Source organism: Motacilla alba, chromosome 7 (genome assembly GCF_015832195.1).
Source record: "Motacilla alba alba isolate MOTALB_02 chromosome 7, Motacilla_alba_V1.0_pri, whole genome shotgun sequence".
NCBI lineage: Eukaryota > Metazoa > Chordata > Aves > Passeriformes > Motacillidae > Motacilla > Motacilla alba.
The window spans coordinates 7,538,545-7,555,865 of NC_052022.1; positions in this window are offsets into that span (position 1 = coordinate 7,538,545).

The window sequence follows — 17,321 nt, forward strand, 5'->3', positions numbered from 1 at the left end:
GGAGACTCCTTGCTTCAAACCTGGAGCTTTTGGACAGCACTGTGGCCCAGCCTGGTGACCTTCATCACCTTCCACCCCCACCCAGGCTTTGGCAGCAGGATCCAGACTCATCTTCCTGAAGCTTTTCTGCTGCAATGAAGTCATAACTGGAGGTGTCAGCATTTCAGCTGGGGGATGGTGCTCAGCTTCACATGGGGAATAAAAAAAGGAGCAGGAGAATGTAAAATAAGAGGCAACTGCAAAGATATAGAAAAATTTGATACAGTTTTTATAGTATTTGTACTTGCCTTAACAGCCTTGGCTTGCCACTGACACAGTGCACTGGCCTAAGTGAGCACGTAAAATGAGCACATTAACTTGGTAAACACAACCGACTTTTCAATATTGTCTTTATATTGATGTGCACAGGCAATACTGAAAAGGCATTTTACTCATTCACAGCTGGATCACACACTGTGAAGCTGTCATGTGTATTAGACTTTGGAAGTGGCTCAGAAAACTCCAAATCTGCCCTTTAAAATTAAACAATTAAGATGTGATGGGAAAGACCATTTAACAGCCAGGTCTTTATGTGATGAGTGCAAGTCTTGAGTGACTTACTGGATAATATATTTTATATGGTGTCCCTCTGCCATGATTTTTAGGTATTACATGGAAATAATGTGGTAATTAAAATCTGGTGTGTTTTTTGAGTAAGTTACAGGACAGAGGGATGGTCACTTATGGCACTGAGGTGCCTGAGCTCTCTATGCACCAGTGGGGATGGTACCCCTGCATTGTGGGGCCCTTTGCCCCAGGGGTTACTGCCTGTGTGCTCCAATGGGGTTTTGGATAAGCAGCTCCACAGTAAAAGGGGGAAGGCAGTCAGGAAAAATGGAAGGACTCACAGGCTCTTGTTCTTAGCAGCTGTAATATAATAACAGTAAATAGAAATTTAAATTAGGTTGCTCTCCAAAATTATTACCCAACAATTGGTCAAGGAGTCTCATGACTAATCAAATTGTTACACTTTATGCCTATAAAATATCTGTTGATGCATTTTCTCTCTCCTCTTTTTTTTTTTGCAGGAACATTGATAATTTTATTGATAAGTCTGATGTTGGTACAAGTGCCAATACTGCTGCTAGAGCCCTTGGTCTGTGTGCGGCTGTGTTTTGGAGAAAACCACAAAGCCTTCAGTGTATGATTGACTGGAGCAGCAAAGCTTGCTCATCCCTTCCTTGGCTCACCTGAGCTGAAAATACAATCTCCTCTTAAAACAACCCTGCACGCAGCTGGGTGTAATTCAGCACACAGCTTCTGCTGCCTTAATTCACAAAGATCAATTTACAGAGGGAAGCCTCCAGCTAACTGACGCCAGGTGGTGGCTTCGGCTTCCTGAGGGGGAGGGTGACAAATACAAGTGGCCTGAAACAAATCAAGGGCTAATGCTGTGCCACAGAACGGTGCCGGATGCCTTCTGTCTGCGGGTATCTAATACAGCTAATAAGCAGCTAACATTGCTGCCTGATTTGGCAGGAATTATTACCTGCTGAATGGCTTAATAGATTTCCAGGCCCTCTGTGTGTAATTTTCGCTCGTCCCCAAAGGAAAGCTATATAATGTTTGCCGTGGTTGTTTGTAGAATTGGGATGCACCACAGGTGTACTTTGAACTTCATAAACTGCTCGGTGTTACATCCCACTATGCTTCTTGTGGGGCTGTAATTACTGGGAGCTCTTCTGGGGCAGTGACTGCTACTTGGGACGTGATTTTTGAAAGCAGGACCTTACACTGTCTGGCCTCCCTTTGTCACTGCAGTGCTTGCCTGCATTATCTGTAATGCGCAGACATTGGTAAATCTCCCCAAGTAACTCTTGGACAGCTTAAAATATCTTTAAGTGGTTGCATTCAGAGGTGTATTTTATGAGGGCTGTGCTTTTAAATAAAGCAATATCTTGAAAAATGGTTTTGACTAGTGGACCTTTTTCAATAGCTTTTAAAAACAGTGTATTTAAATTAGCAACATGGTCACAGGTTTAATCATTTAGGTGGCCTATCTTATAGAAAACTAATTCACTTTTTCAGATTCTAGTTCAAGAGGAAGAAATAGATTCCAGTAATGCTTAGAAGTTATAAGTTAGATTCTGACAAGATGCCCTATACCCATGCCCCTATATTAGGGGAGGAATGTTGTGATGTGGGTGTGAAATGAAGAGAAGGACCCAGGCATTGAACACAGAGGGGTCCTGCTCACATTCATTAGCCAAGATGATTGCAGCAGCCAAATATTTGATTAAAGGGTGTATAAAAATACCCATTAAATAAAATAAGCCTGCATGGGTCTTTGTCTAGTGTGTCTGAAAATGCCATAACCCTGGAATTGCAGCGTGCAGAGCAAGGGAAGACTCTCTGAAGTGCCCACCTAAGGGACCTGTGAAAATTAATGGCACAGCAGAAATGTTCTGTAAAGGTCAGCCGGGACTGTGTGTGGAGCCCGGGAGCTCAAAGCACTTGTTTGGCACAGGGCTGCCTGGTGCAATTGTTTTTCAGCACAGAGGGGTTTTAATTACAGTAACACCTCGTGCATCCCTTGGTTCTTCTATCAGAAGAAGTGGGGGAACTCCTCACCCAACAAAACAAACCAAACCTGCTGCCTGCTCCAGATTGGTGCATTCCCACCATTTAGCAAAGAGACTTTAGGGAGGGGACAAAGGATTTGGTTCATGAGGCTGCAGCCCATCTGATATTGGCACAAGAGCTTATAATGGCACAAGAGTTTTGCTTGCCACATCCAAATGCCCTGGCTAGGTGGAAATCCCTGAGATTCCAGGCTGCTCCAGGGTACCACCAGGTACAGCAAAAAATTCACCTGTAAAAAGGGGTACTGCTTGTAATCTGGGGAGGTTGCTTGTGAAATGTCGTTTTAAAAATATACCATATTACATCCTCAGTAATACTGCCTTGAACAAGCAAGCAAAAATGTTGATGCTCTCCAGGCAGAAGTGAGGGAAATCAGAACTGTAAAGGGCCTTTTAAAGCTCCATTTTTGTTATGACCTCAAATATCATTGCTAGAGCTAGCTTAAAATAATGCCCATGTCCAAGGGTTTTTGCAAGTAGAAAATGTAATGAAAATCCAAACAGCCATTTAATGGTGAGAAAAGTCACTATTTCATAGGAAGAAAAGTGTGTTTTCTTGCTATGCACAAAAACTAAAGTGCCCAAAAAAATGTCATTCCTGTTTGTAATGCTGAGGCTTCACCAAAACTGCAGAAAAGGTCAATCAGGAATGTTTCTATTTTATCTTTAGTTAAGTGGGAAACTGCTGGAGCAGCACTGCCTTGCTGGGGTGGGAGGTTTTCAGTGAGGAGGTGGCTGGGCCAGGACCATGGCTGTGGCTGGCTACCAGTGTCTGGGGGAAGTTGTCTCGTGCTGGTCTAGGCTGGGCGCAGGATGCTCCCATCCTGCCTCTGGAAGCTGTGGCACTACACTGGCAGCTTGATCTGGCTGTCAGGGAGGGTTTCCTGCTCTTCCAGCAGGCTGATTCACATTCCCTCCACACACAGCTCTATTGAAACCTGCTTGCATTTCTTTAGATGCTGCAATTTTGCAAAATCCTCAAGTGTGTAGCTGTCATGTCTCCTTCTTCCTGATCCTCAGCAGTCCTTGCTGTCCTCCTCACCAATCCTGCCAATGTATCCAGTGCACTCCTGTCTCTATTCCCTCTGGAACAGCAGAATCTGTGGCTATTCCAGGGAACAGCCCTGAGTCATGGCCACATTTTGATGATATTTACCAGTTTCTGCTCACCTTGCACTCACCTGATTTATTGTGTGTTCTCAGGCTACTTCTGTTTTGTGGCTTTAAAGGCTTCATTTTCTTTCTGAATAAAAATTCCACATTTTGAATTGTATTTCCCAATATACAAGGTGGCCCTTTTCTTCTCTCATTTAGACAATACCTGTCTAACTTCATTATCCTCTCTGGACTTCTCAGCCTCTGAATTAGTCTGTTCTACAAATGTCAGGGATCTGCCACTAACTCCCCATGATACACAGCGAGGGAAGCTATTAAAAAATGCTGTCCCTAAGTGGTCCCCTTGGTGCCCCAGTGCCACTTTAGCCATGGAGCTGGCGTGCAGTGTGCTGCTCTGTCCCCATGGCTGGGTGATGTTCCTGCTCTGAGTCAGAAGGGGATGCCAGGTTTTATTTGCATCTTGTTATGGTTCAACCCCAGTTGACAACTCAGCCTCGCTCAGCTGCTCACTCGCTCCCACACAATGGGATGAGGGAGGGAACTGGAAGAGTGGAAGTGAAAAAAGTGGTGGGCTGAGATAAAGACAGCTCAATAGGTGAAACAAAAGCTGTTCTCTGAAGAAAATCAAACCAGGGAATTCACTCCCTACATCCAGTGGGCAGGAGGGTGTTCAGCCATCTTCAGGAAAGCCAGGCTCCATCACACACAGAGGAGGAGACTTGAGAAGGCAAACACCACTGCTTCAAATATCCTCCCCTTCCTTCTCCTTCCCCCAGCTCTGAGTGCTGAGCTTGATGCCCAGTGGTCTGGGATATCCCTGGGCTCAGCTGTCCTGTCCCTCCCAACTCCCTGTGTACCCCCAGCTGCTTCACTGGTGGGGCAGGAGGAGGAACAGAAAAGGCCTTGACCCTGTGACTGCACTGCCCAGGGATAAGGAAAGCATCCCTGAGTTATCAGCACTAGTTCCACAAAAAATACAAAACACAAGCCTTACTGAGGAAAAAATTCACTCTATCCTAGCCAAAATTGGTACACACCTGTAAGGCCATTGCTTCTTGCTTTTATCTGACCCCTTCTAAAGATGTTTTTGTTTATCCCAGGTGAAAATGAGAGGAAATCATGAAGCCTCATTAGCTCCCTCAGAGGAAAATCTGTCCTGCCTGATAAAAAAGGATGTGAAGGGGAGAAGACAGTGGTAGGATGAGGCTGAGAGATGGGATATGTGAGACTCATGGGGGATGGACTGCTCACCTCCCCACCTACTAAGTGACTACATTCTTGTGCAGTTGAGCTAGAGGAGAAATCTTGAGGCTAAATAATAATAATACAAATAATAATTCAACAAGGAATACAAATCATGTGAATGTGAGTAAAATGTAAAGCCTTTTTGCTAGATAGACTGCAGAGCCCCAAGTATACCCTGGAGAATTCCATAAATCTAATGAAGCTTTCACACCTTCAGGGACAGGGCTTAAGCTGCTGGGCTTCCTATCCATCTTGGGATCAATAGTGCAGTTAAGTCAAAATCACCTGCAAATAGAGAACATGAGGTTGGGAGTGCAGTTCATCTCTCACAGAGGAAGCAGAATAATAATCAAAAAGTCCAAACCAGCAAATTTCAAACTTTCAGCATCATTGGTGATGCTGCTTTTTCTGGGATGACCCAACAGTAATTCAGGAAAATGTTCATGTGGGCACAGGGAGTTTTGCATATGGTAGGACCCACCAGGCACCTTCACTTTGGGGGCCATGACTTTAAGGTACTGGGTGAAGACCAAGATCTCAAGCAAGTCTCCAAACCTGGCAGAGTTGGTGGGGAGGTGGGAGACATCATCTTGTGATTGTTGTCACCTGTGTAGAGGCCAGGTGTGGCACTTAGTGGGGAAATATCTACAGACCTGGACAGAACATCTGGGGAACAGAAACACTCACCTCTCGTTGAGGTGGAACTCACCCTTCCTCCTCCTCCAGCCCAAACACAAAAATATTTTAGATTAATTATCAAATGGCTGAGGTGCATTGCAGCACAAATTATGTTATTCCCTGTGACTTTCTTTCACATCATGCAGTGTGTAAGGCTTTGGCAGTGGGTAATACCAATATAATGGAGTAGGAAAAGTCCTGCTTGAGAAAAGCAAATTAAAATTTTGCCTTTGCAGGGATGGAAGAGCTATAAAGTTATTAATCTTTAAGAGGTGATTGCATGGTAATGCGTTGCCTTCTGCTGGAAAGAAAAAGAAAAGGTTATGTTCTAGAGGGTGAAATTAAGAGAGCTGACTGCAGTGGTTAAATACACCATATATCTTGGGGTTATGTAGTTGACATGAGCCTGTGTGATGCCCAGAAGTGAAAACAGAAGGTTCTGGAAAGGGAGAATTGAGCAGAAAAAAAGGGACAGCAAAATAAGGACAAGTGCTGAGAGTGGACAGCTTCAGGGGACAGGTAACTGTGGGGAGAACACTGGTGAGGATGCAGGGACCTCTCTGAGGACACTGTTTTTGTTCTTCCAGGCTGGCAGCCCACCAGATGAAAGTTAAGCTTCCGTGTTGCTGAGGTCATGTAGGAGTGAGATCTGGTGGTCTGCCCACTCACACAGGGATTTGGGGAAGAAGGGATGTGCTGCAGGAATGACAGTCCTGTGTCTCCCTCACTAGAGGTGTGAGCTAAGTGGGCTGGGGAGGGAACAGACAGCTTGAAAAGAGCTGGAGGTGTGAAAGAGGGCCCTGCTCAGAGATCTTGCAGGTCTCTTCCCTCTGCATGCTTTGCACTTCAGAGGAAAGGAATAACCTCATGCTTTCATTCCAAATAATAATCTTGTGTTGCTTTAATCACCTCTCAGATCCTGAATCTGCAGAAGAAGAGTGGACTGGTAAAAAAATTGACCTTTGTGTTAACACTGGCTTTGTTTATGGTTGGTAACTGCAAGACCTCTCCTTTATGAATGATGTCTATCTCTGGAACTGGAGTGAAGGATGGGAAGTTAAACAGATCATTGATGCAGACTCAAATTTCATGGCCCATCAGTGTCCTTTGGTGTGCAGGGCTGCACGGCTGAAGTTGTCAGCAAAGTGGTTGTTCACAGAAGGACACGGGGCTTAGTCATCACTCCTTCTGGCAGCCTGGGCTGTCTGCAGGCAGGATTTTATCTTAAGACACAGATTCAAAGATAAATTTTCCCCCTCTCATTTTTTCCCCTTTGCTTTGGTTCTCAGCCTGGCAGTAAAGCTCGAACATCTCCAGCTCATCACAACATCCAGGGAGGGCTTGTGGGAGAGTAAGGACCAAAAAGCACAAGATCTGCTGGCAACTGCTTAATAGCAGAGTGTTTTAAAATGTCAATCTGACACTTCCATTTTTTATTTATTGAATGTGGAGTACATGCAAATAGAGTGTCTTTGGGATTGCATGCTGAGCCCTGGGACATTTGCAGATCCTAGCTATAAGCCTGGAATAAGACAACACACCCCCACTGTGATATCATTACTGCTGTAATAAACATGAGATGTTTCCTCTTTTCTCTCTTTTCCTCATGTGAGATACTGCAGATTTCTGCTGTCTGGTCTGGTACAGCCATCCCTTGAAGACATCTGGGCTCCCAAACTGGCAGGTCTGCCCTGAGCTTCTTGTCTCCCCTTAAAACTGCTGGAAATTAGGGCTCAGGTTCCCAAAAGTCCATAGTCACCTAATCCATATTAAAAGCATATGGTGACAGCAAGAATTGATTGGTTAATTGACACCAAAGCCTTGCGAGCAAAATAAATGAAAACCAATCAGAATTGGGGAAATCAGAAGGTGAAATGTGATCATATGAAACATAAGATGATCATATAGTCAGGTCAGGAGAATAATGTAAAACAACAGGACTAAGAGAAATAGCAACTGCCTGGAAATACAAGATAAAGGATGTGAAATAAAATTAGAGGATAGTATGAGAACCAGGTGTAGGATGGTGTAAGGCATGATGAAGTCCTGCCTAGCAAAATTAAAGAGATAATAACATGTAGGTTGGTGTAAATATGACAGACAAGACTGGTGGGGGAAGATTTAATGTGAGGATTTCTTGGGCTGTAGTAACAATGGAGAGAGATGCTGCAGCTGACAGAATGAGATAGAAAAACTATCTTATGTGGAATTATCTATAAAGTAATATATTGTTATGGCTTATTCCAACTATGAAGCAGATCTCAACTTCACAGTTGATCACCTCCAGGATTTGGAAATGTCTCTGAACCCCCTCCTCTACAGACACATAAAATACCAGCCAGAAAATCCCAAGCAGTGACTGTAGCCTTTGACTCCAGTGCCTATGGTGTGGGCCGACCTAGGTGCAGGTACAAGCTGCGGGCAGGGCATGGCATTTTAATTGTTCTTGCTCTGCTTCCAGGGCTCTCCTCTAAGCAGTTTCATTGGTCTTTCCCACTTAATTGAGAAGGTGATATGGAAAACTATGCATGAAGAGAAATCTTTACTCAAGGAAGACCTGAACTATGACCACATGGGTAATTCCTCTTGGGTAATTCCCCTTCTCTTTATCATCTGCCTCCTTCCCAGCTCTGCACTGACTAAGCACAGTGCTGGTGATTTGGGACAGCTTGTGGAGGCTTCTGGCTTCCAGTGACTCAGACATATGCTCTTGTGGAGATCTCCCACCCTCACAGGAGGTGAGGAAGCTGTTTGTATATTATTGCAGCAGGAAAATGCTGACAGGACATTCGTTCCACTTATTTGTACTGAGCAAATGGATATTGGGAAAATTAACAGTGAAATTCATTTGGAGTTTAATTAAGAAAGAAAACCCCACAATTCTACAGGCAGAATCCCTTAAATAAGAAAATGATAAGCTAATAAAAAATTTAAAGAGATAGGATATGCTCAGAAATAACATATCCAAAAATTAATAGCAATAAATTATATATCATGTTGTAGCACTTGCTGCTTTCCTTCAGAAAGGAACACACTGCCAGCTGCATTTCAGAGGAAAAGGAGGGTTTTGTCTTTGAAGGGATTACTGCTCATGTCTTCACAGGGTGGCTTGGATCATCAGAGACTGCCTCAGCTTAGAACAAAGTGCTCAGAAATGTCACTTGGCAGCCAGGCCCATTGCTGAAATCCTAAAAGAAACAACTTACAGAAAGTTACCAGACTGAGTCTTAATTGGCCCAGCTGAAATGTCTTGCTGGGAAATGAGACAGGCAAAGTCAGCGCTTGGATCTGTAATTTGTAACCCAACATGACTTTGGAATGATGTTAAGCTACAAAATGTGCATTTTTGGCAGCTGTGCTTCCATGTTGCAGTCCAGTGGGGCAGAGACATGCAAGGCAGCTGCTTAAACACAAGGATCTGGTGCCATTTGAGATCCACATGGGTACCTTGCTGCACTTCACATCTGCCTCAAGGAGGTCTCGGTTACCCTTCCGATGTCCTCAAGTCACCCCTCAGGTGGCACTTCAGGCACTTCAGGCAACTGGGGGGAGCCTTGGCATCCTTGTTGGGTGGAGCAGCCTCCTGAGATGGCAACGTGCCTGTGCATCATACGGTCAATCTTTGCACTGAATCAGGAGTGGTGAATTACTGACAGAACAGAAGGGGGCAGGTTCAAGCCTGTCTGTGCCATCTCCTCTCCCTGTCTGACATCCCTCTGGCTGTCCCCAGAACATTTGTGCTCCCCTCTCCATCACCAAGCCCTCCTGCTGTCAGCCAGGGAAGTGTTAACCCTGCCTCTGGCCCTTGCCTTGATGGAGGAAACAGAGGAGAAGCACCTTTTGAAAAGGAGAAGACACACAAGGTTGCTGTCTTGTTCATTGTGAGCTGTGCATTATTAAAGGTCCAAGTTGTGTTTATCCAGAGCTCTTTGCTGGAGCTGCAAGATGGATAGAAACAGGAACAAGGGCACAAGAAACCCTTCCCTGAGGCAGCCCTGGGGCTGTGTGTCATCTGTGCCCCAGCTCTGACAGGATGTTGAATTTCTCTAGTACTTTCCATGAAAGTCTTGCAAAACCTTTATTTGAGACTAAAAATCAGGCCCACAGGGATAAGAAAACCCCCTTCAATTTCCAACAGCATGTGATAGATGTGTCCAAGGAGCAGGGAAGACAACAGGGGGAAACAGAGGCAAAGCATCATTGCTGCTGCCTGATCACTGGACCACCTTCGGTAGTTTTCAATAGCCAGAGCACTTCTTCATATGATTCCTGAATATTTAGAGAAGAAGGTGATGTCTTTGTAGCTGCTTTGTACCCTGCTGTCTTTGTACCCTGGAGACTCCTTTGCTGTGCTCTGGTCCCTGTGAATGGGTCTGGGAAGGGTAACTGAGGAATGAAGATGTTTTCCCTTTTCGAAAGGAGATACTTGCCCATCAGTCTAAGTTAGGCAAAGTGCCCTGGGGCTTTGGGTTTGTGGTTGGAGGCACGTTTTGGAGCCAGGACCAGGTGGTCACTCCGAGTGCCTCATTTGGCTTCAGCTTGGAAGTGGCCACCTGCCTAGAAACCTACAGGAAACTCAAGCAGAGATGTGTATTTAATGATGAAACACAACTCAGACAATGTGCCCTACAGCCCATCCAAAATATTCTGAGTCAATGACAATGTGGGGCTCAAGGGCAGCAAAATGGAACCACAAATGAGGAAAATTGCCATGGCCAAGCTGAGCTGCACCTCTTTGTGTGCATGGTTTGAACCACTGGAAATGCCAGATAGGTGGACTTCTCTCATCCTTCTGTGTTCTAGACAAAACTAAATCAATATCCTCCTGTTTGAGTCATGCTAAAAGCATGGACATAGCCAGTTCCTGAAGCCCAGCTGCTCCTTTTAAACTTCCCAAGCCACGTAACTTGTTTTTGTGTCTGACTCCCTGTTTAAAGTCCAGTGTTTTCTGCTTACCTCTATTTCTGTAAATCCTAGTGTGCTGTGTGAAGGGAGCGAGTCTACTAATCTGTAACTGAGGTCTGCAGAGTGAATTAAATGTGCTGAGTGCTGCTTGGTGATCTTGCAGAAAGAAAAAGCTGAAAAACACAGAGAGGATAAAGAATGACCAGACTTGATATTTTAAACAATTAACATTTTCAAGCCCTTTAAAATGGAAGAGAACATCTGTTAATAAAAGAAGAAAATGGAAAAACCAAAATCCCTAAAACCAATTATGCGAATCAGCAGCAGAGGCTCAGATCTGTCATATGTTACTTTGAATTTTCTAGTAACTTCTAAAATCTTGAATGAGGAGTCACAAATGCATGTATTTGCATCTAAAGCAATTTCCAAAATGTGAAAGGTGAACAGCATGCACAAAGGCAGAAAATTAAATGGAAGCTAGACAGGACAAAGCACACAGTATTTGGAGAGGCAAAGCTCTGGCCACATTGAAAAATAAAATAAAGGACAAACTCTAAGCTCATCAGTTCAGTAGAATTGATAGGAAATGTAAATTTTCATACCAAATGAAAATCAGATTTTCATGGAAAATGAACCAGATAAAAAAATCCAACAAAACAAACCTAAAAAAACCATGAAGTGATACGTGCCAAAACACATTGAAGTATGGATCTGATTGTCGCATTCAAAGGGAAATCACAGCAAATTGGTGTCTCTGCTATGTGGCTGCACCTTTACAGACTGTTTCCCCCTCAGCCCAGATATCTTCCCCAGTCCCAAGGGGCTCCCTGAGTTTTGGTCCATTTAGCTATGAACAAATGAGCTGCCCCAAAACTCAGCAGTGGGGCACCCGTGCACTTCCCAGGCTTTCTGCCAGGGCTTTGCTTATTGCCACTCTTTGTTTTTTGGCTGCTCAAGTTGTGTATTTCTTGTAACTGCTGCTCTTTTGGAAGCAAAGAGAGCTAATTTTTATAGCTGCAAAATGAAAAATATGTTCCAAACTTGAGAAGACAGAAATGTAATGGTTGCACCTTTCAGGCTGACCTAGAGGTGGAGTGATTTCAATTAAAAATCGATTCCAGTGAGTACCAGACAGAGGAGAAAAGGAATGAAGTCAGAAAGACGTTTGCAAACTGTTAAAAAAATTGTTTCATTCGTATTTGAAAGACTAAGAGTGTTCAGACTTGCATTGCAAAGTGATAGGGAAAAGGAAATGTATTATCTGTCTAGACAAGGATGGCAAGTTCGCTGCACAGGTACCTCACAGAAAGACCAACCCGACATCCAGCGCTCTCCCTGCTGTGTCACACACTCAGCACTCCAGGGAGGGGCGTTTCATCCGGCATTAAAGCTGCTGCTCCCGGGTGCTCCGGCTTCATTAGCAAATAGAAAGGCAAAATCTTTGCAGATGGGTAGTTGAAGGGGGAGGGAAGGGAAGGCAGAGAGTTTAAATGTGTTAATGCTGCGGGGTTCTACAGAGAGGTGCTTTAACATTGCTTGGTCTAGGCTGGCTGTTTGTGCAGCCCCTGGTGCTGTGCTCCGGCTGGGGGGAGCGATGGAGCCGCGCCCGCTGCGCTGCCCCGCACAGCGATGACAGCAGTGACAGCAATGACAACCCAGGACAGGGACAAACCCAGCATCTGGCAGGGCTTGCTCTAAGATACCCAAACCAGAAACCAGCCACCGCTGCCCATTTTCACTCTTGCCGTACCTGCTCCTAGTTCTGGGCACACACAAACCTTTATTTGGCAGATTATAATCGGTGGCAGGTCCCTGAGTAATTGCTGACCTAACATGAGACAACATGAGAAATGAGGAGCTCTAGAGAACTTCCTACAGAGGCTGTTTCCCAGATGAGTTCAGTGATGGAAAGATGCTGTTCTGTTATTTCCCTAAGAAAGCCCAGCAGGCTCTACCTGACACTCCTATTTACAGGAGCTGCCTTCTGCTTAGAATGGCAATTGTGTCTCTCTGGCACTTGTTTTATTTTTATTATTTATTTTGTCTCTGTTTTCTAACTCTACAGCTGCAGATCCCATAAAATGTAGAAGCTAAATCACATTACTCACTCCTGACTCAAGAAATGCATTAAGGTGAATCTTGTGAGGGATTTCAAAAGGCACATTTTGAAAATACAAACAGATCTTTCATTGTGACCCCATTTGCCTTAATTCCCCCAGAGACAATCAAAACTCCATTAAATTATAAATACCAACCACGGTGGGATTGTGTCTGCAGACCCACAGACATCGGGGCCTGGAATCCACATCACTTTTATGTAGTTGGAGTCCAGAAGGTCAGGCTTGTGGCCATGACCACCCCTGGGTCTGAAAGCCCATGGCTCTGGTGCAGTGGGAAGGATTGCACGAGGTGATGGGGTTGAAAGACAGGTGGCAGAGAGCAGTGCTTTTGCTGCCCCTCTTCCCGCAAAGAACACCTGATTGTAAATAACAAGGTTATTTAAGCTACTAGAATTAATCAAAGAAGTATTTTACAAGCTTTTTGTCTTGAATGGGCTGGTCATACCAACACTACTGGGAAGAAAAAAAAGATAAGGCACATGTAGAAGTTCTGTGATGAAATAATATGGCACATATGGTGGTTCAAAATAGAAGATTTCTAAAATGTTGAACAGCTGAAGTTGGTCTCAGCTTCACAATTGCTCATTTCACACCTCCCCATGGGCAAATGGGTGTTGGAACACCGCAGTGGGAGCTCTGACTGCACCAGACCTGGGTTGCCTGCCTTGCTTGTTTTACTTATCATGCTGCCTGCAGAGAAAAAGCCTCAACAACTGTAGAGGAGTGTAAAGACTTTGCACTCGGCTCGTGAGAGAGGAGGGATGGCTGGAGCTGGTCCAAAGGGGTGCAGGGGCCACAGCTCCCCTGGCCCAGCCAGCTGCACCCTGCAGGTCAGGGACAGCCCAGCTCACTGCCACGGGAGGGACAGGTCTGCACTTGGCACAATCAGCCTGGGAAAAACACTGAGATCCGATTAGAGAGCAACATTACAGGAGCTGCCACCTGCCTCCGGTGGCTCTGGGGTAAGAGAGGAGCCCCCCTGACAATGCTGCACTCCACCAAAGCAAATATAACAACATGGATTGTAAACCCGTAGCTGGTACAAAGTAAGAACTAACATGAGGAAGGGGAAATCTTATTAAAGTCATGCAGATCACTTGGGAGGCAGGGCCTATTTGGGCAAAATGCATTTTAATCTGATTTTAATTAGACTGATATTTTAAAAAAGATGTTGAAGAACACTATTGGGGATATAGAAAAAAAAAAGCTGTACACAGAATTTCAGTCTGCATAGTTGGTTTAGGCTCCGTCTGAAAGTGGCAGATTAAGGAGTTTAAATTTTTTAAATTATCAAAAAGGAAATGGAGAGGTAACTTGATTACCCTGGAAATCCTCAGGGAAAGAGTAGTGGTTTATACAATTAAGTGGCTCAGGTTAAAGAAAGGTATAAGAAAGCTGAAGCCAAACACATTCAAATGAGAAATCCAGCACAGTTTTTAGCAGTGAGGATGATTAATTACTGGAAAAAAATTACCAAATGAAGCAGCTGATTAACAGCCTCCCAGTTTTTCAAATTGTAACCAGTTGCCTTCAGCCCAGAGTGGACATCTTCAGCTGAACAAAATGGTGCCAGAATCCTTTCTGTGGTGCCAGGGACAGGATGAGGAGCAATGGCCAAGAAGTTTCACTTCACCATGAGGAAGAACTTCTTCACCTTGAGGGTGGCAGAGCCCTGGAACAGCTGCCCAGAGAGGGTGTGGAGTCTCCCTCTCTGGGAACATTACAAACCCACCTGCACATGTTCCTGTGTCCCCTTCTCAAGGTGACTGAGTGATGTCCACAGGTCCCTTCCAACCCTGCAAGGCCCCACACACCTCCTGCAGCTGCTCTGTCACTCCCCATGGCATCCCATCCTGCTGGACACGTCCTTGAGACCAGTTCTTGAGAGCTGCCTGGCTCAGCTAGCCCAGGAATTGTTTGGAAACAAGTCTGGGCTTTTACTCACTGTTGCATTGCTTGCCACTTTTTGCTTGGTTTGTTAAACACAGTTATGTTTAAATATTGCACAGAAATTTGGACTGAAATTCTCTCTGGCAGGAAATGCACACAAATGAACTGAAAAAGAGAGATTCCCACATACAAGACTATAACAGACAATCATTCCTCATTCCATCATTCCTCAGCAGAATTGCTACATTTACATTGTTAGGTGAAGCTACATAGAGCCCGAAACGGAGTCCATTAAGAAATCCCATTGGCTCTCTGGAGAACACTCAAAGCACAGGCACTAAGATGCTGCATTTAGAAAGATAATGGATAAAGATGAAATCAGTTTTTCAGATGAGTCTTCCATTTCCATGGGGGCTGTCTTTATGGTTTCAATGATGAAGAGTAAAAAGAAAGAGTATTCACTTCCTAATGAAATGAAAAATTTTATTAATTTGAGGATATTCATTCCTTTAAGAGCTTCACTCCTGGAGTTCATTAACTCCTCGAATGTGCCTTGAGCTGATGCTGCCTTCCAGTCCTTGCCAGGATTTTCTTTCTGTTCTCTGGTCCAGGCCAAGACACAAAGATTTTGCCAAGCCCCAGTGTAACGCCTGCGGTTACTGAGCAGAGAGATTTCCTATCAAATGAGAGAAATGTCCTGATATTCAAATACCTTGATATTCTCAGCTGTTCAATCTGGCTGATTCCTGTAGCAATTACAGATCTCATCCTGCTCCTGCAAATTTTGTAGTGTTTACAGATCTCACCCTGGTCCTGCAAAGCATCCAGACCCTGGTAATTCATGTGACTTTCAAGGCAAGCCATGAAGCTCATTTTTTTGGAACCAAGTGAGATGTGGCAGCAGTTCCAGCTGAGTGGCTGGGCGACCTGTGTGCAAGTGCTCTGCAGAGCTGGGGAGCAGCTCCTGGAGACTTTTGGGCTTCTGCAGAGTCTCAGTCATGCAGAGACCCATTAGCAGCAATGAGCATTGGCCTTTGGGTTATTTGGGTTATTTGATTTAAGTAACCACCAGTGTGTATGAGGTTTCAGCAGCATATGAGACTTTCTATTTACAGCATCAGGGGTCAGACATAGCACGAGAATAAATTCTTTGATTACAAAACATAATTTCTGAAACTATTTTCTATGTAGTCAAAATAAAGAAGGGGTAACAGTAGCTTAAAAGTGAATTTCTGTTTTTTTGTCTTTCTTCTCTGTCTTGCTCCCCTTAAAACATTCTATGCTCTTGGGACTGCATGATGCTTTCTTAGTCTTAGTTAAACATTTTCTGTGATTGAGATGTGTCCACGTGCAAGTTGATTAAAATGTTTGCATAGCTTTGCATTGTGGAAATCATCTTCAGTGTAAAACTCTGCAGAAAACAAGCTCTAAAAAATCAAACTAAATACCATTGTGGACTGAAAGACGCTATTCTTCCCTAAGCAAAAATGTAACCTCATTGAGTGGGCGTTTTACTGCCACAAGGTCAGCAGCATCTGTTCTTATGTATTCAAAATAACTGCCATGGGATAAGCGCATGACATTTTGCAGTATTTTTGGATTTTGTTTTCTGTAACTAATAAATTATGAAAACATGCTTCCAGTAAGCTAGACTTTGATCTAAAGAAAGTTCATCTGTAATGAAGCCAGAGGAAAAGAACCATATAGAGACTGATAATGAACAAGTTTTTGAATCTTTAAATTTATAGTTGTGTTTATCTCTATCTATACATACACACAAATCTCTTTCAATACCTATACATCTTTTCTATACTTGCTCCATACACATTCAAAAGACAGGAAGGATTAAATTAAGTTCTTCTGGTTCCAAACCACTCTGATTATTTGTATTTTGCTAAACAACATATTTATGAGAACCTGCCCCCTTTCATCAATTATCTAGAGTAGAGTGGTTCAACCTCTGGAAAAAAGGTGATGTGAAAATCAAAAGATGGTCTGAACTATAAATGATGGGAAGAGTATCTTTGGTTGTAAAATTAGTAAATAGTAAATGAGATTTGTGAGTGAAAAGACATGACAGGAAGAGGGGTGGTGATGTGAACATGTCAAGGTACAGCACGGGGAAGGAGGGAGCTGTATAACTACTTCGAGGTCCAGAAAGTGATGAGCAATAAAACCATTTAAAGTCCCTGTCTGGAAGTGAAAGGAATGAAGGATGAGGATGCCAGTTATAGGGGCCAAGGTAATCATCACATGGCTGAGACCTCAACGACAGCAAACAACATCGTCTGAAAGGAAGACTGGGCTTGATGAGACACTTTATGGGAGGGAACAGACTACCCAGGGACACAGGCAGAGGTTCCAGAAGAAACCTGGATACAACTTTGTACAGAGAAGCAGAGAAAGCAGGGAAAAAGAATTGTGTGGCTTTGACCTGATCAGCACAGGGGACTTCCTGAGAAAAGAATGGTGAAAGGCACTTTTTTATAATCATGATCATGGAAGTGTTCTTGAGGAGGTGAAGCAGGAAAAAGTAATAAAGACAGCACATTCTGGTTCTCTCCAATAATTGGTAAGATTTCCACATGGAAAACAAATCTACAAAGGAAGGGTATTCCAAAGGCTTTGCTGTTTATTAAGAGATTTGAAAGCAAAGTGTTGTGCTGTGGAGATTGGGTAGGAAGTTGAACTGTCAGCTTTTTAGTGACCTGAAATTCCAAAATGAATTGTTATAAGAAGTGGAATG